General features: G+C 46.0%; 1 long non-coding RNA gene across 1 annotated transcript; it reads right to left on the reverse strand.

The window, feature by feature from the left end:
- Nucleotides 1-2812: 2812 nt before the first annotated feature.
- Nucleotides 2813-12872, reverse strand: LOC115320058. Its single transcript, XR_005717363.3, has 2 exons — nt 12479-12872; nt 2813-3016 (listed from the first exon to the last, which is right to left on the reverse strand). It is a non-coding gene; the product is annotated as an uncharacterized LOC115320058 (long non-coding RNA).
- Nucleotides 12873-26673: the final 13801 nt, after the last annotated feature.

The raw sequence follows: 26673 nt of genomic DNA on the forward strand, positions 1-26673 counted from the left end.
AGCCCATGGCCCCGCGTATAAGCCGCAAAAAATTGCTGGCACTGCGTTGTGATATTGTATAATATATATATATATATATATACGTATATCTATATACGTGTGCTGCATTGTATAGTAGAATTTGTGCCAACTTCCTCAGATAACAAAAGCAAATATTTCTTAATTGACTGAAATTTATGTCATCTTCACGTTTCTAGAAAGCGTGGAAGGGTTGTAAGTTCTCTTTAGACGCGTTGGTTTTCGGTGAAAATGAGTGCATGCTGTTGACATAGAGCATAGCATACGCTACGAGTGATCCCAGTCAATCCAGCTGCGGCCCATCGTAAGGTCAAACGGAGTAGACTAATTTTGGGACGACGGACATGTCGCTTTGTTCAGCTAGCCGGCGATTGGACAAGAGTCAGAAATGGGCATATATATATATAAAGTCGATGCAGCCGTTAGCCACTCCGGTCTGGGTAACAACAACATACCCCACAACTACAACAAAAAAATTATATACAAGGAAAGATTACCTAAATAATTGGTGAATTTGGGCCTATCTTAAAAACACGGACGAGAAATATTTTCTAACTGGTTAGTTTAAAACGTTTGTTCTATATGAATGTATATTTCAGCTCGAAAAATATACGAGGGCCCTTTTTCGACACCCAAAGTATACTTAACAATTACCGCGATATCGGATGATTGACGCACTGAAAATAAAATCCGACATAAAATTTCAGTTTTTTGTGCACTTTTTTTAGCGTTTGGATTCTGCAAGAATGATAAAGCGTCTTATGCATTATCCACACCAGCGATTACGTCGAGTCTGCATTATTTAAAACGAAGAAAAACGTTCCATGGTTCCCCTGGGCGTACTTTCCCCGTCGCGCCGGAGAGAAGCCCGACTACGCGGTGCACGGCCGCTGTATGGCAGCTTTCTGATTTTCCTAAATACTAAACTCACCAACTCATGCAAAAAACATAAAAAAAAAAAAAAAATTGCAGTTACACGCATTTTTTTTTTTTTTTTTTTTTTTATTTAGCAGCGGGATTGGGACAACAACGGAGGAGCCCCTCTCCCTGCTACTTTCCCGCAGTGCTTGCCTGCTAAGGGAGAAGCTCCCTTGTAATTATGCAGGCACGTAGGGTTGGCAATCGGGTCAGCTGAACACGAAAAAACGGGACACAAAGGAAATGACTGGACAAATGGACCGCTGTTTGTCCAGTTCTTTCCTTCGTGTCCCGTTTTTCCGTGTTCAGATGACCCGATTGCCAACAGTATGTACCAACTAAAACCCATAGCACGAAGGGTGTCCGGTTTTATTTTCCTCCCCGACTTAGGTCAGTGTTAATTTCATTGAGGGCGACAAGTGTGTAAAATCAGCGAAATATAATTACCTAATTAAGCAACGAAGTAGGAAACGGCGCAAAACTGCATAACTAAATTTGGAAAATGTTTTGATCGCTTTAGCCTTTGCACACTATCAAAGAGGCAGCATTGTGAGAACTTGTATCTTGCCTAGTACTTGCCGATAGAGAAATAAAGGCTGAATTAACACTGGTGGAAAGCCATACTTAAAAAAAAAAAAGGAAAAGTGCAATATTTGTATTTAATTTTTTTAAAACTTGATCTTGAGTTGGCCATTTCACACCTTTTCTATTTTCATCCTTGTTTTCCTTTTAAGTACCTAATAGCCTAGGCATGTGCTGTGAAGCCTAAGCTATATGTATTTTGATTTTTTTAAACATACATCTGCTAATAAAAGAAGCTGCAGGTACTCTAACCAACTGTGTTTATATAGCCCAACGTTTTGTGGCCTGCTTGTTCACGGGCAACTTATTTGGCTGGGAGTTTGTATTTCTACCCTCCTTGTCGCTGCCATTTAAATCATTCTCCTCGTTTTGTTGCACCCTAAAGCCCGTGGATATAACTGCTTGGGATGGTACCGATCGACCTGTTCTGGTCGTTCTTTGTATGCTGAATAAGCTACAACTATAAAAAGTTGTTTTTTCAGTTCATCTCGAACCTGGAAAAAATTACTCTTGAGTCGTGGCATATTCAGCATACAAAGAACCCGAACCTTCCCAAGCAGTTATATTCACGGGCTTCTAAGTGTCACAAAAAGGAGAGATTTAAAGGCAGCGACAAGGAGAAGAGAAAGACAAACTCCCAGCCAAATAAGTCACCCGTGAACAAGTAGGCCGCGAAATGTTGGGCTATTTGAACACAGCTGGTTAGCGTACCTGCAGCTTTTTATTAATACTCACCTATCCAGGCACAAGTTTGCCAAAATGTTTACTTTTCAAACATACATCTGTTGAACATAACTATTGTTATTATACTGGAACATGAAAACCTTAGTCCTCCCAGTCCCATGCGACGAATAACTGAAGAATGTCGCCCTACACCATACTCACTTTGCGCGGGACATAGCAGCCACTGTGCCAATTCCATGCGCAGAACAAAAGCCGCCGGGCAAAATTAGATTTTTCACAGCATATTCGTCCCATGGAGTTCAGCCTCTATGGGTCATAATGCATATGCAAGTACAAAAGTTCCCTTGTAAATAAAAATAGGCTATCCCCCTTCGACTTAAAACTGACCTCCCAAGTTCTCAGGTACACAAGGGAGTCGGAGGAGGTTCACAAAACAATACATGTAGTTTACAGGCGTGAGCCCTCACAATTTTCCAGGCCAGCGGCAGCTGCCCGACTGTCAAATTTTACTTTGGGAATAGTACATACTTTATGGCATGAAGGATCATAGATGGATGGATGGATGGGATCTTTCAAAGTAAATAATTCTCATTACCTACAAAAACAAAAATACTGTCACAACTTCAACAGTTTATTTACACAAACACACTGCACCATTCCAACCTTCATTCAAGTGGTGACTAGCAGGCAGGACCAATGCTTTGGTTCAGAGATGACGATGAACTGGGTGACAGAAACTTTGTGCTACAAGTCACAACTGAAGCAGCTTAATCAGAGTGGTGCCCAGGACGCCAACGGTGGGGTTCAAGCTGGGCTGCAAGAGAAAAGAATTGTCACAGTACAAGCACCGTAACCATCAATTTTAGACCACGTGGAACAGACATACACCACTTCAGTGCACTAAGGAGTGTGTTACTACTTTTAAAAACAAGAACTCTTGGATAATCATCCCCTAAACAAAGCGAATTTACAAGTTAGTTTGAACATTCAACAAGTAATCAAAATTGTTGAGAGTAAAAACATATTCGAATATAGGTCATCCCTAATTTTGAAGTGGAAGGAAAGGAAATTCATACAAATATTTAACTCGTCGCATCATTTGTAACCCAGGTTTAAACTCATGTGTTGATCATGCTGGCAACGTTATCTTATGAACATTAAGAATAGCAACTGCATGCTTTCGTACCGAGCGAAAGCATTAAGTATTGAACAAAATAGCACATTAGTTCACATAAAAATAGTGCTCGAAGCATTTTTGATCATAATCACAAACCACTGTTGTAGATTTTTTTGTATTAGAAATGTCACTGAAAACCTGTTAATTTTTGTTATAAATATTCACTCTACTATAAAAAGGTAAACTGGCACTGCAATTGACCCTTTAGCAGTGGTATGCCAGAGTAGTTTATAACATTACTAGTCAGGAAACAGTGCTTTGCACTAATACATTTTGCTTCACATATACTATCTTGCAGATATTAGACACAAAGGCGCACAAGCTGAAGTTGACACAAAAATAACATAAAACTACCTCATGTAAAAAAAAAAACAACATGGATTATTGACGTCTTTCACGATTGCAGCCAGTGCATTGATAGTAGGGGACAGATAGATGTATTTTTGGATTTCGCCAAGCATTTGATTGATTGTCCTGTCATCTAGCTGTTATGTAAAATTGCAGGTATCATTAAAGGAGCCCTGCAATCATATTTAAGCATCTACCTTTTTTGCGGTTTCCACATCTCTTGGTGTTCGGGCAAGCCAGCGGGCACGGAGAGAATGACTAAATATCAATGCGTCATATTTTAATCGGACGACGTGAACACCTTCTCTACCTACAAAGGCGACCCGCGGTGCTGAAAGTGTTGTGTTTGGTCCTCGCCTTAATACTGGTCAGAGCCGCTAAAAGCTTCTTTTTAAAAGCGCAAGCTCATAGTGTTGGCAGCCACTCTTAATTAAGTCACGAGAGCTTGTGCCGCCGAGATGTGCTCCAGAGCAAAGAGCTCGTGCTTGTAGCCTTTCCTGCGGTACATCATAAGGTGAAACAGAGTATAGCGGTGAGCGTAGAAAGGTCTCGAATGTACCCGGCGCCGCTGCGGTCGAGGATCCGACCGGTTCCGAAGGCCTTCGGAGCAGGTTTGGAAGTATGGCAGCGTGAAGTGGCTGCTGTACTGAACTGATCTTTATCCCGTGTTTGCTGTCGTTCGTGGCCAATGAAGTGTCATACCAAATTAGTGTTTAATCCCGCAGCAAATGCAATGCGAGCCGCCTTGGCTGCCCGCTTCATACAGCCTATCCAGAACATGCTTTAGTGGTGTCCACTCGAGCCGTTGACGCGGAGTGCAGCAGCGGTGAGCGCTCGCTGAGCTCGCTACCCCTCCTCTAGTTCACGGCCACTCAAGCGACGAAAGACGTCATGAAGGAGGTGTTTTTTTGCTTGTTTTTGTAATTTGAATTTGCCTATAACTTTTAGAATAAAGCGAGATTCAAATAAAAGAAAAGTTTCATTAAGTTACTACGTTCAGTGCGCTCAGGTTCGGTGTGAATTTAAAACTTTCAGCCTTTCCACTCTGATGAAGAAGGAAAGTCAGCGGCCGCCCATTACAAAATGCTGTATGAGGGGGAGGGGAGACCCCAGCAAAATGGAAGATTTCGGGGAAGGGGGGGCCCAGGCCCCATGGGCCCCCTTCCCCCTGGCTACGTGCCTGGTGTATCACTACTGGGTGGTGCACGTTACCCCAAGCTAGCGGTTGTACTGCACTCGCTAAATTGCTCATCTACAGCTGGGAGGCTCGTCGCCCTTTGAGGCATACCAAGTTCTAGGCTGTATAAACATACACACAACCGAATTTCGGATCTTGATGATGCAAGTCCGTTCCCGGCTGAGCTGAGCCCTCCTCATTCAACGCTTGTTGTTATTGCTGTCGTTTCTTCCTACTAAAGGCTATGGTTAGGGTTCCGCATTTTCTGTGTTTTTTTCTTCTCGAAATCGGGGGTATTTTATTTCGGGGTTTAATGTTTTCCTGCAGAATCCATGGTTTTTGTTTAAATTGGTTATGACTACACCAATTCACACAAAAAACAGTGAATCTGTAAAAGAAATGGAACCCCTCTCCCCCCCAAAATTTCCCCAAATTTCTAGAAAAAAACAACAACAACAACAACAACAACAACACCGAAAACGCAGAACCCTAGTTATGGAGTATCATTTCACATGCACGGAAATTCAGCAAAGCGATTATTATTAAGTCGGATGCTTCCATAATCTTAGTGTTGTGGTTTGTATACGACAGCTGGTCCCATATATTTTTGGTATCTCACACAAACCATAGGTTTCATAAAACATTGAATGTTGATTGGGGCTGTGGTTTGGTTTGATTAAAAATTAATCCTACTGATCGCTACCGTTTAATACACAAATCAATTGATAAATTTTTTAGTCGATTTTTCACCGGTCATTATGCATGAAAGACAATAAAACTACACCTTTTTTAGTATTTTTAGTATGTCAGAAATGGCATATTGCATTCCCATTTTAAACTTCACGTTGTGACGCCTACAGAAATATAAACACGGGAAGCCTTTTAATGTGCAGTAATTTTTAAGTTATTATTTCAACAGTATAATCACCCTCTATGACAATCACATGCATGCTGAAGTGGTTTACCGTGCAAGCCTGTGTTATAAAAGAAATGAAATGTCAGAAATATAGACCATTCCATTTAGTGCTCTCTGGGCGGCACCATTTCGTTCGACAGCGGTGCCCTCTGCATACATCCGGAAAATTCAGCGGGTTTGGTGGGGTAAAACGAGAGAGGGCACGCGCCCGACTCCACTAGCAGACGACAAACCGGGAGGTTGTTATTCTCCATCTTTGGGCTGTACCGGCGGGCTGTACGGAACATCGAACTCTCGCTCGTGGCTGCCGTTTTGGAGTGGTCCGCGTTCTTAGAATAGTTATGGCTGCTCCAAAATCAGCCTATAGCTCTCTGTTGTTCTATTTCAATAAGTGATCAACTAGCATATCTTTTTTTCCGTTACTTAAATAGCAGTTGAGTCAGCCGGCAGTACTACCCTCAGCTACTGCGTTTATTGCGACACGAGAGCATGTTTCTATTTATTATTTCGGACCTCACTCATGATCGCTAAAGGCCTACACCAGTATGAGCTTTGAATAGTTAAAAAGGTACAGCCACCGGATTTACTTTTCGCCGTAGAGACCGGCAAATCTGACACAGTTTTCACTATTTCTTTTTATTTGCACACAGGTAACGCAGTTGGACCCTGTTAGTCTTTTTATCTAGCATAGTATTACACGAGATCTGGCATACCAAAATCTGCGCATCTGCGCTTGAAATTCCCAAAATGACGCGATTTTAAACAGAGTTTGTACGACAGCCGGATGCTAGGTACAGCCCACTCGGCGCAGCAGATGACAGAGGGTGAGGGCATTTTTTTCTCTCTATTACCCTCTTTGCTATGACCCTAATGGAATGGTCTATAGAGTAGGCATTTTTCACTTTTTCATGACTTCCTTTAGCACAAGATTCCAATTAAACGGCAAAACAAAATATCACAATTAAAGCATCACTCGAATAATCTGAAGGTTAATCAATGTACTGCCCAGTCCCAATATGTGTTAGGTGAGGGCAGAGGGTGATCGCAAAGTCTCGTGAGTCCCTAGCCCTCATCAGTAAAAGACTGTCGCTGCGACCGATGCCGGCGACGTCGTGGTGCGGGTCATTTGATGAAGTTGCAGTGTCTACTATGTTTAAATAGAAGATCATTTAGTCAGAAATTTATAATATTGGCTTTTTGACATCCACAACCCTCACCGAGAAAATTGAAGCGGGTGAACCCACACTACCGAGAAAAGCATCTAATAGCACGCACGCTACTGCCTTGCTTGGTTACACCCGTTTGTTCCTATCGCGGCAGATATATTAGAATAGTTTGTTTCACTTGCTTCAGTTGTCCTGCCAACGATCAGTTTCCGGATCGTTAACTAGAAGAGGCACTCTCTCCTTATTGCAACATAGTAAAATTGTTCCGACTCCGAAAAGCTTACCCACACCATGGCACAGAAAAGGACAACAGGCTGCAGCAGAACTCAATAGCACGGTAATTTCTGATACAGCACTAGCTTCTCTTCATCCTAAATATTTATATTAATGAAAAAGCTCAAAATTGCAAAAACAAAAATGCATAGAACCTGCCATTTCACAGTCCACAGTACCCATATTATGTTATCCGGGTCACAATTAATTATTTTGTTAAATTCCCACGCTCGTGAACCGATAGAACTATTTTAAAAGAAAGAAATTTTTAACATAAATAGTGCAGTTTACCCAAAGACAGGCATCCGTCGTAGTGAGCCATGCTTCCCAACGTCTGCCTAGGGCGGACGACTCATCCACACACATGGTTATTTATACTTAAGCCGCACGCTGGTAAGACAATTCAATCTTTACTGACGCACCGAAAGGTACCGCACCACTTTCCGCTAAAACTGTTTTCCCACCGATACTGCGCAACAAAATATATGCAAGAATTTACACCGTTTCGCACGCGAACGTGGAGAGCCTATGGAACAGCAATGCTTCCATCCCCGCTTTGATAATGATGATAGCACGACAGCAGCGCCACCTCTAGGTCGATCCCGAGGCCAATAGCTTACTACTGCATGTGAGCAGGCTCACGGGAGATCCTTGCTGCACAGGCTTCGAGCTGGATGTGCGTATACTTCCAAACGCCTTCACATGTACGATCGCAAGTCAGACCCATACTGTCCATCTTGCAGTGACCCTAAAGACACAGCGCACGCTCTTCTATGCCCAAGCCACGACCAGCATCGGAAGCTTCTGATTCAGCGGTATGCGACGGCCGGCCTCTCCCACTCCAATCTTGAAGACCTACTAAATCCAAACGGGACTCAAGGAGTAGCCGAGAAGGCCCTTTCGTGCTCTCCTGGCTTATCTGCGCGAAAGTGGACTTGCAAGCCGGCTCTAGCGTATTTACGCACTAATCAATTGTGCCAGATCTGCTTTCTCCACAAAGTATGGATGCCCGTTTAAACGGGGCTATTCAGAGTCACGCTACTCGTCTGTCAGCTAACGATTCAATGCCCCGTTCAAACGCCTCAATCCTTTTTTCTTTTCTTTTTCTCTCTCTCTCTCTTTCCTCTCTATTCCTCCCATTCCCCAAAAGCTAGGTAGCGACTTGCCCCTGTACGGAGGCCCACATTTCTCCTAGCTTCCCCCCCCCCCCCCCCCCCCCTTCCCGACACCCCACAATAAACAAACAAAGAAGCTCGCGGGAGAAAGCTAGATGATTAAATGCACTTTAACGGAAAAATAAAACATTAAACATCTTTGCACGTTGCCGGTTTCCTAAAGACAATACTTTGCATGCTGCGAGGGAGCATGCTGTTCGGCGGGGGGATGGTTGGTTGCACAAGAATACTGACGTCCCTTGTTCGGCGCACTTCGAAGATGACTGCTTTGACACAAGCGGTCAAGCGAGAAGACTTCGACCGGGTAGCATTCCAACTATGTTTGTTTCCTCTCGTTTCCGTAAAGCCGACCCGCATGTAAACGATTTAGCGTGCGACGAGACGAGTGACGAAGATTTCTCACGGTTGCCCGTTGCATCGCTCGGTTTTCGGGATTTCTAGAAAACGTCGCTCACCGTCTTGGTCGCTTCGCCGTCGCTTCTATGCGGTTTGCCTCGTCGTGCGACTGACCGAGCGACAGCGAAGCGGGTCGCTGTTGCTCGCCAAAGCGCTTACATGTGGTTTATACTCAATTAATTTACAAGCACACAACGTTGAACCATTGGTGCCTCGATTTTAAGTATAAACTGCATGCAAGCGATTTGGCAAGCAATGAGACAAGCGACGGTGACCCGCTTCGCTGTCGCTGGGTCAGTCGTGTGACGAGACGAACCGCACAGAAACGACGAAGCAAGCGACCAGGACGGTGAGCGACGTTTTCTAGAAACCCAAAAACCGAGTAACACGACAAGCGACAGTAAGAAATCTCCGTCGCTCGCCGCTGACTCTTGTCGTTGTCGCCACCGCTCGTCTCGTCGCAAGCTAAATCGCTTACATGCTGGTCATCTTTACAGAAACAAGTGTGCACATGCAGCGGGAAGCACGACTGGATAGCCTAAAGGCCCGTTCACACTCTTGCGACCGAGTACGACTGAGAGAGACGAGATCTCTTACAACTTCTTAAATGTTTCTAGAACGAGGGAACACACTGACATTGTGGCGCCATCTATGCGGTGACCCTAGAACTGCATTTCACAAAAGCGAAGGTTTTGCGGGATTTCCGAGGTCAAATGTGCGTAATACCCATAGAAAGGCTCGTTTATAACATTGAAAAAAGCTTTTCGAGCCAAAAAAGAAAGGATATTGCGCGAGAAATAAAAAAAAATATGCCGGACCGCCGAGTTTACACTGCTTCCCAATAGATGGCGCCAGTGTGTTCTCTGGTTTAAGAAGTCTTAAGGAACCCAGGTTTAAGAGGTCGCAAGCAGTCGCAAGCGTGTGAACGGGCCTTTACTGCGTCAGTTGAAATTTGCATATGTCGCAATGGTGCAGACTGCCCTTTATTAGCGAGAAAAACGCCAGAACGGGATGAACTTATATGGTCTCTGAAATCATAATCTTTTATCGTCGATCTATTCGCTGTCCGATTCCATTTCATAAATACGAAAATACAAGAGCTGTGTTGAAATATAGATATCAAAAGATTAAACAAAAGCCCGAAATATTGAAAAGACACACAATTTCAATGTTGAAAAGACACACAATTTCAACACGGAACATGAAAGAACACGAAAACAAAGCTCCGGTAGTGGCCTGTGCAGCACACAACGCGGGGGAACGGTGAGAAACTGAAGGTCGGCTATGGCGGCAGGGTCACGTGACGTCAATATGCCGGCGCCCATGAAATGTTGCCTGAAAGGGTCTATACCTATGCTTCTCTTGTCTTATGAAGCATCATTGTAACAATTGTGCAACTTTCTGAAGTGCTTTTCTAAAGTGCCGTTAATGTTATTGAACCACGACTAGTTAGCTCCACATACTGTGAACAACTTTATTTTTGCGGCCTCAATATTTCGCAAATTTGGAGAATATTTCATGCGCAGAAAAATTTGCGAGGAGTGGTGAGCTATATATTCTTTACCATATATTGGTGGAATGCATTTTTTGCAGAAATTTTTAAGTCAAGAAATTTGCGAACAATTAAGTTGTTTACAGTAGTCAGGTACGCTTATTTGCCTCCCAAGCCTTTGTAGGGCCTGACAAGTCAATCCCCTTCACCGTGCTATGGTGTACTAGAATCTAGTACATTATAACCGTGCGAATTCACGCCGCTCTTCCATCAAGATTCAATTTCTCGGAAGAAAACCGAAAAAAAAACTCGTCCCCTCCCCCGGCTGGTGCCGATGCCATCATCTGAACGCAACACAGCGCTTTGGCATTGCCACTGGGAATCGCACAGTGCCCTTGCTTCAAGCAAAATGGCAGCCTTGTTCCCACCTAGCCTAGCAACACATGCATTTTGTACTCTCGAACCGGAAAACAGGAAAAGGGTCCATTCTCTACAGTGCTTACTGGTAGCACCCACATTTGCAAAATCGTCCACTGACAGTGAGAGTACTTCCCCTATTTCAACAACTATAGCATCAATGTGTATTTTTGCAACAGGTCTACATTCTGTTTCACATCACGTCCCACCGCAGCGGATGCTCCAAGCCGCCTCAGCCAACCCAGCTCGCGAAAGTAGCACTTGATATGCTCTACGCATGTCACCCTCTTTAAGGTCAAGTAAAGGCCTGGTCACACATACAGCGGAGCGTTAAGTTAGCGTTACGCGAGTGCTCCAAAGAGCGCTCATGTGGTGCTTCCTTGCACGTGACTTAGTTCTAATATAGCGCGCAATCAGCACTTTAGTAGCGTTCCTTGTACGACCGTTATTGCTGCAGATTAACATGTGTACTGATGTTAGGTTCCTGTGGTTGGGTGTGCAACAGTACCATGACGGACATGTGGGATGCTGAAATAGAAAGGCGACAAATGCCCTTACATACGCAATTAGTATGTGTGTGGACGACTTAACGCCCAGAAGAGCCTTCTGAGTGCACGAAATCTTTCGCCACCGAGATATCGACGGGTATCCGGTGAACCTCGTTCCCAGGCCGAGGGACCGGGACACAGAGCTCTTTAGAAGGTGATTATTTTTTAACTGTGTGTCTCTGAAACCAGGATCACGCATGTTGAATAGAAAGTGATAAGGTCGTACCCAATCAATTAGTTGCTCAGAGTCCATGACTCTGAATTGTTTGCCCGACCCTTTGCTTGGAGTGCGGCTCTTTTACTTCCTCTTCTTTCAATGCCAAAGGAAAAATAACAACGGAATCGCCGTGCATGCGTTGCTTCGCAGCAGCAAGCACGGCACAAGGAGCGCGCTTGCACTGCGCTGCTAAAGCAACAACCGAGCGCTGCTTCCAGCGCTCGTGAAGCGCTAACTGAGCGCTCCGCTGTATGTGTGGATCAGCCTTAACACTCACAGGGCCTTGGATTGGCTCCGATGGCTCGTAGCTGGTGTAAAGCCCCTCTATCCTGGGAAAAGCGGCACCATTCATTGTTGTGGAAATGCTCGAGACTTGTGCCGCGCACCACCTTCTGGGAAGAACATGGCGGCTGAAATTTAGCTCAGTGCTGCGCTGTGCTGCCATGATCTTCCCAAGGGCTACACGTAGCACGTACCTCGTGCATTGGCGCACCTTGCGCTACTTTTGAAACATAAAGGGGCTTTAAGGTGGTGCAGTTGGCAACGGTTGCCCCGTGGCCGCTGTTGCAAGAGCAAACTGTGGTTCGAGCACAAAATTGTGAGGGTAGGCTTGTTAGTCATTAGATTAAGGGCTTGGGGAAAGTGATCTATGTGACTTCGCCCATTACCTGGCCCACCCTTCTGTTGGGGCTTTCGTAGGGATGGCACAAAGAGTATGTTAAGCAAAATAGCTGTCAAAATAAGGAAGATATATAACAACAATGTCAGCATGCAGAGCATGTTATGGTCTTAACTGGACAAGAGGCTAAACCTATAAGCATACCACTGCAAATATTTCATGTTGATCTATATAGCACACAAACTGCCTCTGCTTGCCAAACGTTTACCCCTGCATCCTTATTTTCAGAACGAGGCTGGTGTGCTGCAGTAATCAAATGACAGATGAAGAAATAAACTTCAACATATCGACTGACCTCACTGAAGTGAGCGCCGCTATCCTTCAGCATCCCGCTCCACCCCCGGCTGTTCGATGAAACCATGGCCTGCCTTGTGGCTCCTGCAGAAAGTGTTGGTCTCCCGGTCATCCTTGCTCTTTCCCGCAGAACCTCGGCACGTCCACCGCGGGCTGCTCTGCCTCGGGAGGATGACCGTCAATCCAGCAGTCATGACGAACAGACGCTTAATCGCCGCAAAAAGAACGAATCGACTGAATCTCGACAGCCACGTCTGGTTTCAATAGGAAAATGCCGAAGGTCTTTCCACAAGAAACCCCAGTTGTCCCAGTCACGGAACCCCCAGATATCAAAGCACGTGGTACACCGAGTTTTGGGCTAAATACACAGGCAATCGGAATCTCGCGAAAGAAATACATACGTGAAAAAATCAACAAGACACCAAGAAGGGAAAATCAACGCTCAGAAACGGGGATTCACGACAAATGGAGGTGGACTTCCGAAGGTTGCAGGAACACCAAGAGCCGAAAAGGGAAACAAACAACGGTCCAAACGCGGGAAACGAAGGGATTCTCCCGCTTCTCATCAAATGTAACACGTGACATTGCATATAATAATTATCTCAGAATGCATTTAATATATCTAATATAATTTCATTTCTACTAATTTAAAATTTATATAAATAAACTTAACAAAATAATTCACTCAATTTATATAGACACGTGACTTTTTCTGAATAGCCAATCAGAATTCTGGGTCTACCTAACGCTGGGCGTTGCGTAGACCGGGTCGACGCAGACACTGCCTTTCTTTTGTTTGCGCAGCCGTTAGTGTTCCCGCGCAAGGCCGAGGCTTTTGAAAGCGCTATCCGCACCATCGTCACCATCGCCCTATCGTTCAATCGCCGTTCTCCCTGCAAATAACACAAAACAAGGTACGTGGTATTTTGTTACTTGTTATTGTGGAGAATGGAGCGCGTTAAGCGTTCGCTGTCGGAGTTGTCCGATCGCCAGAAAAGAAGAATCGCGCAAAACGCTCAGAGGGAACTAGAAAGGTACCGCAAAGAAGATCCCGTGGACTCCAGCACCGATGAAGACGTTTGCGCTCCTCCAGTGACGACAGAAGGTGAGGCAACCGAAAGCTTGATTGAGGTCAGAAGTCAACAAGGCTCCGAAGTTACTTCAAACGAAGACGATGACGTTTCCCTGATAGATCCTGTGGACTCTAGCACAGATGAAGATGTTTGCGCTCTTCCGGTGGCGGCAGAAGCCGAGGCAACAGAAAGTGTGATTGAAGTCCAAAGTCAACGAGGCTCCGAATTTACTTCCGAAGGAGACGATGATATTTCCTTGAATGACCCAGACTACCAGTTGTACTGCACTGGCTAAATATCTCATCTATAGCGTAGACGTATGCGCATCATTTGAATGGCTGATCAACATCACGCTGTCTAAATATCCACAACCCATTTTTTATTTTTTTTTTGCAAGCTTTTAAGATTTGAGCATACAGAATGTTTTTTCTTATTTTTTTTCAAAATCTTTTAAAAATAAGAGCTGATAGCTACGTGAATGCCGCTTCACTGTATGTTTCTGGGGCTCGGCGTACATTAGGTGAGGAAAAATAATAACAAAACTGGAAACGTAACCCCTGTGTTCAAATCTGGTGACCGCCACCTAATTACAAACTATCGGCCCATCTCCCTAACTAGCGTATCATCTAAGCTCATGGAACACGTACTTTACTCCAATATAATCAATTATTTAGAAAATAACAACCTACTTTTTAATCACCAACATGGTTTTCGGAAAGCGTACTCTTGCGAAACCCAACTAACGGCATTTCTTCATGACATTCACGCAGGTTTTAATACCAACATTCAGACTGACGCCATTTTTCTCGACTTTTCTAAAGCGTTTGATAGGGTCCCTCATCAACGTCTTAAAATAAAACTTAACGAATTTAAGATCCATCCCACTATCGTAAATTGGATATCCGAATTCTTGACTAACCGCACCCAGTACACCACCATTAATAACTCTAAATCCCCCTCGTGCCCGGTAACCTCAGGCGTCCCTCAGGGTAGTGTACTCGGGCCCTTACTCTTTTTAATCTACATCAATGATATTCATGAGCACATCTCCTCATCAGTTCGGTTATTTGCAGACGACTGCGTAATTTACAGGCCCATTCTCTCGCTCGACGATCACCATACCTTGCAAACAGATATTTCACAAGTCATTCAATGGTGCAATAAATGGCAGATGACTCTCAATTTCGACAAATGTAAATCCCTTTCCTTTTCTCGTCGTGTTCTTCAACCTTTTTCTTACCATTTTGACGCGTCCCCCATCACCGTTTGCAGTTCATATAAATATCTCGGTATTCATTTAACATCTGACCTTTCATGGACGTCTCACATCAGCAATATAGTAGCTAGCGCAAACCGTACCCTCGGTTTTTTGCGCCGAAACCTGAAACCCGCAACAGCAGAGATAAAACAATTAGCATACTCAACTTTGGTTCGGTCTAAGCTTGAATTCGCTTCTTCTGTGTGGTGCCCTTGGCAATCTTACCTATCTAACAAACTTGAATCCATCCAAAACAGGGCTCTTCGTTTTATTTTTTCTGATTACTCACCATTCACGAGCATATCTGGATTGCGCGAAGCAGCTAACCTTCACACGCTTTCATTGAGGCGCCGAGTGTCCCGTCTCTCTCTCCTTCACCGAATCTTTCACTATAACATGCCTCTTCGTGAATCTCTGCTTTTACCCCCGTGGCAGATTTTCCCCCGCTTTGACCACTCCTGCAAGTTGCGGCCCATTTTTTCGTCAACTACTTCATACAGTAATTCAACTTTACCTTTGGCAATAAACGATTGGAACATACTACCAAATGACATTGTTACCATAACTGACACACATAAATTTGCCGCCTCTGTAACCACTTTCATCTCTTCATTATCCGACTAGTTCCCTCTTCTATTGTGTTAAAATTGCGTGCGGAAGTGTTCGATTAAGAAAAATAATAACAAATGTACCACTCCCTTGTGTAATGCCCGTAAGGGCCTTCAAGGATAATAAATGATGATGATGATGATGATGATGAAATAAATGTCAAAGTATGTTCACTAATTAACAAAAACTGATAATTAACTTTTTATTTGATGGCTTAATTGGCCATGTTGCAATTGCAGTTTTAAAGGAAGCAATCAATAAAGCCCATCCCAATGGAGGTAATTTGCGAAAAAAACAATGAGCTTTGTGATACTCGTCGTTAAAATTTTGCCGTTCTTCGCTTGATTCAAAACGCGCACCTGATTATGCTTGGTAGAAGAGTGACATAGCCACTTCTGTCCATCTGTCACAATCTCAGAAGAGTGACGCCGGCGCGTCTATGAAAGGCACGCTGTAGAGTTAGTGACGATGAACCAGAAACAAATCCTTCACTATTCTACGAATCCTAACCAGGCGCGGTTTTCAGCTCGCGGTTTTTAATCAAGCGAAGAAAGGCAAAATTTCAACAATAAATATCTTAATGTTTTTTTTTTGCAAACTGTATAAATTGGGTTAGCCTTTACTAATGGCTCCCTTTAAAACTGCAATTGCAACGTGGCCCATTAAACCGTTTATGAAAAAGTTAATTAACAGAATTTTGTTAGCCAACATACTGTGACATTTATCCCCTTATAGAATGCCCTCCAAGCCCCACAAACATACACTGAAGGCGAATCCACGTAGCTATCAGCTTTTTTTTTTTTTCAATTCCGTAAAGAATTAAAGAAACGCCTTGTATAGCTTTACTCTTTAATATGCTTTTTGCAGGAGGGCACTGCTGTTGCCTAGAGGTGACTTTGTAGAAAGAGGCAAGCACTTTTTTTGCTCTTATTATGTTTATAGTCAGCTTCTTTCACTATGACTTTCCCTTTTATAACTACTTTCCAGGCATTGAGTGACCTTTGATGTGGAAATTATGTTCCTTAATATGTCAGTTTGTTTTGCTGACTTTGACTGCACTTTAGAAACAGTACTGAGAAAAGTGAGTGTTTATTTCGTTAATGTCATTACCAAGCAACATGAAGCCTGCCATGTGCACAGCTTTTTTTAGGTTAGGGGGTGGGGACCCATGTAATTTATTGATCACAATAATTATGACGTTTATGTTATTGACAGAGGACAAGCAGGACATTTGCCTGTCTCATTGAGGTTTCCGAAAACAAGTTTTTGACTTCTGGGAGTAATCTACAGCTAATAATGACACATGGTGTAGAGAAAGGGTGACACTGCGCTCAAGATGGTGATAAGGGACTGTGTGCCCTCTAGTTTTATGTAACTGTTTCTCTTCCTTCTGTGTTCATTAATATGACATATGTTTGTTTTATGATTCCTTTGAGCAGCAACAGATATGGTACCATCAGTGGCAGGTTACTCTAGTGGTTTTTTTTATTGAACTTATTTACCACTATTTTCACAATCTAATATCTGTGTATATAGAACTAAGCGAGTAGCTGTCACACCTATTCCTCGTAAACGTCGATACTGCCTATGAATAGGATGTAAACATTTTTGTTATAATTTTCGTCTGTGTAATTACTTTTTTTTTCCTCTTGCAGTTGCCCTACGGATGCAAGAATGATCCGTTTGTAACACACCTTTGCTTATATATCTAGTCAATTTTATTTAACTCAAAGTTACTTTCAAACTACATGTTTCTTCTGCTAACTTAAGCTTGGTTGTTACCACTCATTATACTTCTTGAGAAGTTGAGTATGTTTCTTAGTGAATCTGCAAATGTTTCCGCAGTATATGTCTGGTCCTGTTGCTGCAACCTTTTTCGTGATGTTTTCTCACAGTTTATTTTAATCAAGTTGGCAGAGCTTACAGCTTCTACTGAGTGCAATGTAAAACTTGGAAGATTTATGAAAATAAACCCTATCTCAACAAATCTTTTGGATTCCTCTAAGCGTCCTACTTTATGGTCAGTGACAGGTGCCTCTTAGAGGGCCACTAAAAAAGTTAGAACAAGTTAGAATGACATGGATAGGACACCCATGTCATAAAATGCATTTTCCTTGAAAAAAAAAAAATATAAAGTATAACTATTTAGGGTGCAAGACTCATTTTGGCAAGACTGATTTTACATGGTTGCCTGAAAAGTGGTTGCTATTTCAAGGAGATAGCTTTCTTTTTGTAACTTCCTATTGGCTGGAAGGAAGTGATGGAGACGGATATGCATACTTTTCCCAGCAACCCCTGCTTCCTTCTCTGCTTGCCACGAGCAGATGCGAGAGAGAAAAGTAGAGTGGAGGACTGCTTTAAATTGTGTCACAAAGTGAAAATATTGCTGAAATTATACTGTCTGGGGGGGGGGGGGGATGCATCTTGTGATATGCATGTTCTCTTAGTCAGTCTTCTGCTGTAGAGAGTAGATAATCCACTCCAAAATAATTCAAAATCTTGCAATTGGAGAAACAATTGTAGAAGTTATCATGCAAATCAATTGCCCAATGGTTGGGGATACTGGTAATCCATGAAACCTTTTACTTTTGTGGGTTGTGAAAGTTTAATATAAAAGAAATGAAAATCAACACTAATTAATTTCGAAATATTGAGTCTGAATAGTTACAGTGCTGTCTCCACTATGCTCCGTTTCACTTTAAGTTAAAGCATTGTGAACGGTATGGGCTATCCCAGCTGATCCAGCGCCGGAAGAGTATCACATGACTTTCCAGTTGTGTGGAACGGGAGGCAGAGCTCAAAGTCGCATGCACTGAAGGTGAAACGGAGTATAGCTGCTAAATTTGGCTTTGGAGTTCCGTGAGGCATTTTGCCGCGCCCAGGGCTGAGAAAGCAACGCTCAGTCACGGACCTCCAGAAAGTTCTTGTTTATTCATGTACCGCATGTAACTTCTATCATTTATTCCTGCTTTTGTTTTCTAGAAAGTGCGTGTTCATTCTCGCCCGATCACGCGACGCTCGAGCCGCTTTCGCCGAATCTTCGAGATAGCGACGCACTCTAGATAAGAGGCCGCCCGCGACCTTGTCGAGTCAGTTTCGCCTCAGCGTTCGACCTTGCTGCTTCGCCGCCTTCGACGCTCGCGACGCTCTGTTGTTATTTTTCTATTTCCTTTTATTTTTGGCACAAGTTCGCCACATTAAACGTCTATTTCTTTCTGTGTATTTATTGTTTCTTTTGGTCACCACCCGTGACATTTTGGTGGAGGTGCGGGGTACCGCATGCCCCTGCTGCGTACCCCTCCGAGGGCCCGCAGTCCAAGTCCGACGCCTAGCCCACGAAGAACCAACGAAAGCACTTCCGAGATCCGGTTCAGTCGTCGCACCCAAGGCCTACACCCGGAATTCGGACCTCTGCCGCCCAAGACTAAGCAGCCAACGAGACCAACGATGGACAGCCAGTCGTCGCAGAACCCGTCCACCGCCAGCGTCGTCGTCCTGCCCGTCGCACCCCGGACTCCGACGCCTTTCCACGGGGAGATCCACGAAGACATCGAAGACTGGCTGCGACACTACGAACGTGTAGCCCGCCACAACGGATGGACGACTGAGCAGTGCCTCCACAACCTTTACTTCTCGCTTGAAGGCACTGCGAGGCACTGGTTTGAAAACCACGAAGCCTCCTTCCCCACATGGGAATCCTGCGTCGCCGAACTCAAACGAACATTCATTAACCACCATCGTCGCCAGCGAGCAGAGGACCTGCTTCAAACAAGGGTGCAGGGCCCCAATGAAAGCCTGACCAGCTTTGTAGAGGATGTTCTGCGTCTAAGTGCCCGAGCAGACCCGGAGGCCGCTGAGGAAAAGAAACTTCGAATCCTCATGCGAGGCGTCAAGGCAGAAATTTTTGGAGGCCTGGTTCGCCATCCCCCGACGACCGTCGATGCATTTGTGAGTGAAGCCACGAACATCGAGCGCGCACTGACGGCCCGAGCAAGCCACTACCACCGACTCGCCGGCGCGCCTACTTCTCCAACCGTCGCAGCTACACTTCCGGACCTGAGCACCACCGGTGTCGACAGCCTTCGGGATATCGTCCGGGATATCGTCCGGGAAGAGCTCCGGAAGATTCTACCTGCTGCAGATCGCCCAGCCTCACTCTCACTCGCCGACGTCGTCCGAGAGGAAGTTCACCGAGCTTTCCATCCCGAGGTTGCCGTCACCGCAGCAGCACAGCAGGAGCCAGCCGTAAGCTACGCCGAAATGCTCCGCCGAGCACCATCAGCACCGCGTCCGTACATGGCGCCTCCCCGACGTGTGCTTCCAGAGCCGCAGCATTCCCGACGCCAGGAAGATCGGGCACACGTTCGTCCAGAACAAGTTGCGCCAAGGAAGACCGACGTGTGGAGGACGGCTGATCGACGCCCGTTGTGCTACCACTGCGGGGAAGCCGACCATATCTACCGACGATGCCCCTACCGCCAGCTCGGCCTACGAGGGTTCGCGCCCAACGACCCTCGACCACGTCTTGGAGAGCGACCTCGGGACATCGAGGACTACCTCCGCCGCTCTTCAACTCCTGAGTCGTCTCCCCGCCGAGTATTCCGTTCGCCATCTCCCCGACGCTCGCCATCGCCCTTCCGCCGGTCTCGCCGAGACAGCCTGTCACCCATTGCGTCCCGTCGGGAAAACTAGGCGCGGCAATGCCGGGAGGTGGTGTTGCCGAAGACGAACGATGCCAAGATCCTCCAAGATCGTCGGAGCTCTCCCACTCTAACGCCGCAACGCCCCGAAACGACGTTTCTGTAACAGTGTCGAATAACCTCAACGTTATCATCGACGGCCACGACGCGACAGCACTCGTCGACACCGGAGCGGATTACTCCGTTTTGAGTGGGAGACTCTCTCGTCGCCTTCGGAAAGTTACGACGTCGTGGGATGGACCACAGATACGAACCGCCGGCGGACACCTCATCACGCCTGTCGGCAGGTGCACTGCTCGCGTTGAGATCCATGGTGAAACCTGCCCTGTCAAGTTCGTCGTTCTGCAAGACTGTTCGAGAGACGTCATTCTCGGAATGGACTTTTTGTGTGAATACGGCGCCATCATCGACCTTGGGGAGAACAAGCTGACGCTTCGGAAACCTGTTCCCTCGGCGGAAGATCCCAAAGCGACGTTAGCTGCAGTGCGAGTCCTTACCAGCCACGTAAACCTGCCGCCGCTGTCCAGTGTCTTTGTCCCCGTCGGGACCGACGAAGCCACCTGCGGGATAGCACTGTTGGAAGGAAGCGTCCAACTTCTCCTTGGACGAGGGATTGGTATTGCAAGAGGCGTAACCGAGCTCCAGGACGGGCGTACCGTAGCCCTTGTCACCAACTTCCGGCAAGAGTCGCAGCACCTTACAAAGGGTACAGCTGTGGGCTACGTCGAGGAAATTCAGGACTCGGCCGCCATCGCTGTGATCTCAGAAGACGCCTCTCCGACGCACCACAAGGGAACCACGCCGTCAAAGCTCGACATCGACCCATCCCTCCCAGGCCCACAACGACGACAGCTGACTGACGTTCTCGCTGAGTTCAGTGAGTGCTTCGCCACATCGTCAAGGCTACGCCAAACAGCGGTTGCGAAGCATCGAATTGTTACTGACGATGACGTGCCCCCTATTCATCAGTCGCCGTACCGAGTTTCGGTGAAGGAGAGGGAAACCATCCAGAAACAAGTTCAAGAAATGCTTGACGACGATATTATTCAGCCTTCAAGCAGTCCGTGGGCCTCTCCAGTCGTGCTGGTGAAGAAGAAAGACGGAACCCTTAGGTTCTGCGTGGACTACAGGCGGCTGAACGCTGTTACAAAGAAAGATGTCTATCCGCTTCCCCGCATAGATGACACCCTCGACCGTTTACGCCACACCCGGTACTTTTCGTCGATGGACTTGAAGAGTGGCTACTGGCAGATTGAGGTCGATGAACGGGACCGCGAGAAGACTGCCTTTGTCACGCCCGATGGACTTTACGAGTTCAAAGTGATGCCCTTCGGACTCTGTACGGCGCCGGCGACTTTCCAGCGGGTCATGGATACTGTACTAACGGGACTGAAGTGGCAGAGCTGCCTCGTTTACCTGGATGACGTCGTCGTTTTTTCGCACGACTTCGACGAGCACTTGAAACGGCTTAGGGCCGTGCTCCAAGCCATCAAGACCGCAGGGCTCACACTCAAGCCAACGAAGTGCCGCTTCGCCTACGCCGAACTTAAGTTCCTTGGTCATGTCGTTAGTAGCGAAGGAGTACGCCCTGACCCCGCGAAGACATCCGCCGTAGCCGAATTCCCTCGACCATCGGACAAGAAGGCCATCCGCAGATTCCTGGGGCTGTGCGCGTACTACAGGCGCTTCGTTCAAGATTTCGCAAAAATTTCGGCGCCCCTCACACATCTTACGAAAGACGCCGTGAAGTTTCACTGGGCAGAAGAACAAGAACGGGCGTTCGACGAACTGAAACAAAGACTTCAGACACCTCCGATCCTCGGACATTTCGACCAGCACGCCGAAACCGAAATTCACACGGACGCAAGTAACTCCGGCCTTGGTGCGGTATTGGTACAGCTACAGGAAGGCACGGAGCGAGTTATTGCCTACGCAAGTCGCACACTGTCAAAAGCGGAGAAAAATTACTCCACGACGGAAAAAGAATGTCTCGCGGTTGTATGGGCGATCACAAAGTTTCGTCCGTACATATACGGGAACCCGTTCCGGGTGGTCACAGACCACCACTCGCTCTGTTGGCTTGCAAACCTCAAAGACCCTTCAGGACGCCTGGCTCGATGGAGTCTTCGACTGCAAGAATTTGACATGACCGTAGTCTACAAGTCAGGACGGAAACATAGCGACGCCGACTGCTTGTCCAGAGCCCCCGTCGAAACGCCAGACTGTACCGACGTGGATGATGACGAGTGTTTCCTAGGTGCCGTGGACACCAACGACATGGCAGGACTTCAACGAGCCGATCCGGAGCTCCGCGCCCTGATTGAGCATCTAGAAGGATGAGGAAGTACCGTTTCTCGTGTCTTTTCACGAGTCCTGCCGACCTTCGCTATTCGAAGAGGTGTACTTTATAAGAAAAATTTTGGAACCAGTAATTCGTCGTGGCTTCTGGTAGTCCCCACCAGCCTTCGAGAAGAGATTCTTCAAGCCTGCCACGACGACCCAACTTCAGGACACCTCGGTTACAGCCGAACACTAGCCCGAATACGTGAAAAATACTACTGGCCCAAGCTGCCGAAAACCGTCCATCTCTACACGCGATCGTGCCATGAGTGCCAGCGACGCAAGAAACCGCCGTCAAAGCCAGCAGGTCGCCTTCAGCCGATTCCCCCTCCAACCAAACCGTTCCAGCAAATTGGAATGGATTTGCTGGGCCCTTTTCCACCGTCGACCCTGGGAAACCGCTGGATAATCGTCGCCACTGATTATCTTACGCGTTACGCCGAGGCGAAAGCCCTTCCTTCGGGGACTGCTGTCGAAGTCGCGAAGTTCTTCATCGAGTCCATCGTCCTCCGGCATGGGGCCCCCGAAGTCCTGATCACAGACCGAGGGTCATCGTTCATGGCGCAGTTAACCCAGGAGATCCTTCGTCTAAGCCAGACGGACCACCGTCGGACAACTGCATACCATCCGCAGACAAACGGGTTGACGGAGCGGCTCAACAAGACCATCGCCGACATGATCTCCATGTACGTCGACGTGGAGCACAAGACATGGGACGAGGTATTGCCATACGTCACATTTGCCTACAATACGGCCGTACAAGAGACCACAAGAGTGACGCCCTTCCAGCTGGTGTATGGCCGGAAGGTGACGACTATGCTAGACTCTATGTTGCCGCACGATCCAGTCGACGACGGAAGCGATGACGCCCAGGTGGTTGCTCAACGGGCAGAAGAGGTCCGCCAACTGGCAAGACTACGAATTCAAGACCAGCAACATGTCGACGCCGGCCGATACAATCTTCGCCGGCGTGACGCCCACTATCAACCCGGAGACCGGGTATGGGTGTGGACACCAATACGGCGCCGCGGTCTCAGCGAGAAGCTTCTCAAGCGCTACTTTGGACCCTACAAGGTGCTTCGCCGTCTCGGGGACTTAAACTACGAAGTCCTTCCCGACGGAACCCGCCCATCTGCAAGACGTCAGCCGCGACCCGAGGTAGTGCACGTCGTCCGGCTGAAGCCGTATTACGAACGATAGGACTCTCCACTCTCGTCGACGAGTGAACTGTGGACTGTGAACTCCGGCTAGCAATTCTGCTGTCCTTTTGTTTTTTTGTTTTCCGTTTTTGTGCTGCATCGGGACGATGCACTTTTAAAGGGGGGGATAATGCCGCGCCCAGGGCTGAGAAAGCAACGCTCAGTCACGGACCTCCAGAAAGTTCTTGTTTATTCATGTACCGCATGTAACTTCTATCATTTATTCCTGCTTTTGTTTTCTAGAAAGTGCGTGTTCATTCTCGCCCGATCACGCGACACTCGAGCCGCTTTCGCCGAATCTTCGAGATAGCGACGCACTCTAGATAAGAGGCCGCCCGCGACCTTGTCGAGTCAGTTTCGCCTCAGCGTTCGACCTTGCTGCTTCGCCGCCTTCGACGCTCGCGACGCTCTGTTGTTATTTTTCTATTTCCTTTTATTTTTGGCACAAGTTCGCCACATTAAACGTCTATTTCTTTCTGTGTATTTATTGTTTCTTTTGGTCACCACCCGTGACAATATATATTACAGGCTACATTTCTGGTAACCGACATGTTGTCAACAAGTGCTGTGCTCAACAGTTACTAAGGTGTCAACTTGGGTATTAAGGCAACTTGGGACAAACATTTTATCTTCAATATACCCATTCATTAGCTAAATGTGTCTAGCCTTTGTTGGTTATAAGTGCTAATTATTTTGGGAATTAAAATCAATGTTTGTCCTTTAAGATCATCAGAAGTTCTTTATTTCTCTGTCACGTAAGAAAGATTTTTTTTTCCCTCACAAAGTTTACTTCACAATTAGGCTAAATGTCTTTTTTAGTGACTTCTCTGCTCAGAAAATTCTTGTGCAAGAACATTGGAGTGACAAACATCTGAAAGTTAAACATTTTGATTGGCTGAAAAAAGTTTTAAAAAAAGTGGAGCTTTTTATAAAAGCCATTACCTCGAAATAAAACTGGGATAGATCGACATGATTGAAAGCAGATTACAGAAAAGAGTATTCACGTTTTCTCAAGTGAAGTGAATAACTTCTTAGAGCGGTTCAGCAGCAGTGCTATTTGATGAACGACTTTCACACAGGCGAAGGTGGGGTGAAATTGCTGAGAGAGCTAGTCTGCGACTAATTTGCCCGAGACGAGGAAAGATAGAAATGAAGCTAGCACACTGCGGCTATGTATATGTGCTTGTCCGTTTTTAGCTGTCCTTGTTGTGGGTAAATTGATTTTTTTATAATGTAGCTCATGTAGAAAAGTAGTGGTCAATTGGCAATATATTGGGTGTCTCAAATAGTGGCCAGTCTCTTTAAATCGACCACAAAATTCGGTTTCTTAACCTGTCGCGCTAGGATTTTGTGCACCGTTGCCCACAAGTGGTGTATTTTTTTCTATAAAAATTGCAAAGAGCGAACTAACTGAGGAAAAAATAAAGAAAGAAAATGGCTTAACTGCTATGGAAATGCAGCGAAGCCAACGGTCTTCAAAAATAGGGTGCCCTATTGTTTGAAGACTGGTGCCTTCGCTGAATTTCAAAAGGAGTTAACCCTTTTTCTTTCTTTACTTTTTCCTCAGGTAAGTTCGCTCTTTGCAATTTTTATAATAAAAAAATGCACCGCCTGTGGACAACGCTGCAAAAACTCCTAGTGCAATAGGCTAAGAAACCAAATTTCGCGGTTGAGAGCCTGGCTGCTACTTGAGACACCAAGTTAATGTTACACGAATGTTGAGGACAAAACATACCACATATGTTTGCTGTGTGGTCATTGGAAATATATAAACAATGTTAATAAATTATGTTTCACTAATGTTGAGGGCATAACATACCACAAATGTTGAGGGCATAACATAGCACAAATGTTGAGGGCATAACATAGCACAAATGTTGAGGGCATAACATAGCACAAATGTTGAGGGCATAACATAGCACAAATGTTTACTGTGATGTTACGGGAATGTTTTCAGATAACGTTCCAGCGACATGACATTTTGCGGACATTAGCCACGTATACACAACGTTGGCGGACCACATTCCAGTAACATTGTGGCAACATTCGGTGCTACTAGGGGTATTTGCAGCTTTTTAGAAGCCACAAAAAATGGGTTTAATATTTTTTTCTATTTTTAATATTGAGCGCGTGCTTTCAGTGACCCACGACTTTGATTAAGTTTGGTGGTCGCATCGATACCTTAGAAAACGGCCCGTGACCGCGGAAAAGAGAGTGAGCGAGACTCCAACCGGCCAGTTCTAGATCGGCGGTTTTCGGGCAGAAAGAAACCGAATTTCGAGCCGCAAATTCTGTTCTGGGTAGTTCAGCTCTCATATGTCACGTACAACTAAAAACCTCGGCGAGCATAAATACCCTGTCAGTGTCCCTTTAAGTATCATTCGGAGTGAACATGTTCGCGGTTTTACCTTGAATGCGCGCGAGGTACGCATTTTGGCTTATGCGGACGACATTGCTATTTTTTGCACAGATAGCGAGAGTATTGAAAAAGCCATCGAAATCACCAAAACCTTTTGTACTCGGACCGGATGTTCAGTGAACTGGTCGAAATGTTCGGGGTTTTGGCACGGCCGATGGGCATCGAAGCCAAACTTTCTCGCTCAAATTGCCTGGTCAACCCTTCCCACCCGTTATCTTGGCGTACCATTGGAATACTATCGTGACAGCTCGGGTCTGTGGAGCGAAGAGACAAATAGGCTGCGCGAGAAAGCGGCCCCCAGTGCAGGCCGCCATTTGTCTATTTTCGCGAGAGCTACAGTGTGTAACTCATTTTTTGTCGCTAAGCTGTGGTATCTTCTACAGGTCTTGCATTGTTCTCGATTTCACATTCAGAAGTTGCATCGTGTATTCGCTGTATATGTGTGGGCGTCCAGCTGGGAGCGCGTCAGCCGGATGAATTTGTTTCGGCGCGTACGGCATGGCGGTCTTTCTTTATCACATCTTTTCATGCGCCAAATTGTTAACCGTCTTCTTTTCCTGCGTGATCAAGAGGATCCCTTTCTGCGTACTGTTCTTCA

The sequence above is a fragment of the Ixodes scapularis genome, unplaced genomic scaffold, assembly GCF_016920785.2.
Source record: "Ixodes scapularis isolate PalLabHiFi unplaced genomic scaffold, ASM1692078v2 PGA_scaffold12__126_contigs__length_90152505, whole genome shotgun sequence".
Classification (NCBI taxonomy): domain Eukaryota; kingdom Metazoa; phylum Arthropoda; class Arachnida; order Ixodida; family Ixodidae; genus Ixodes; species Ixodes scapularis.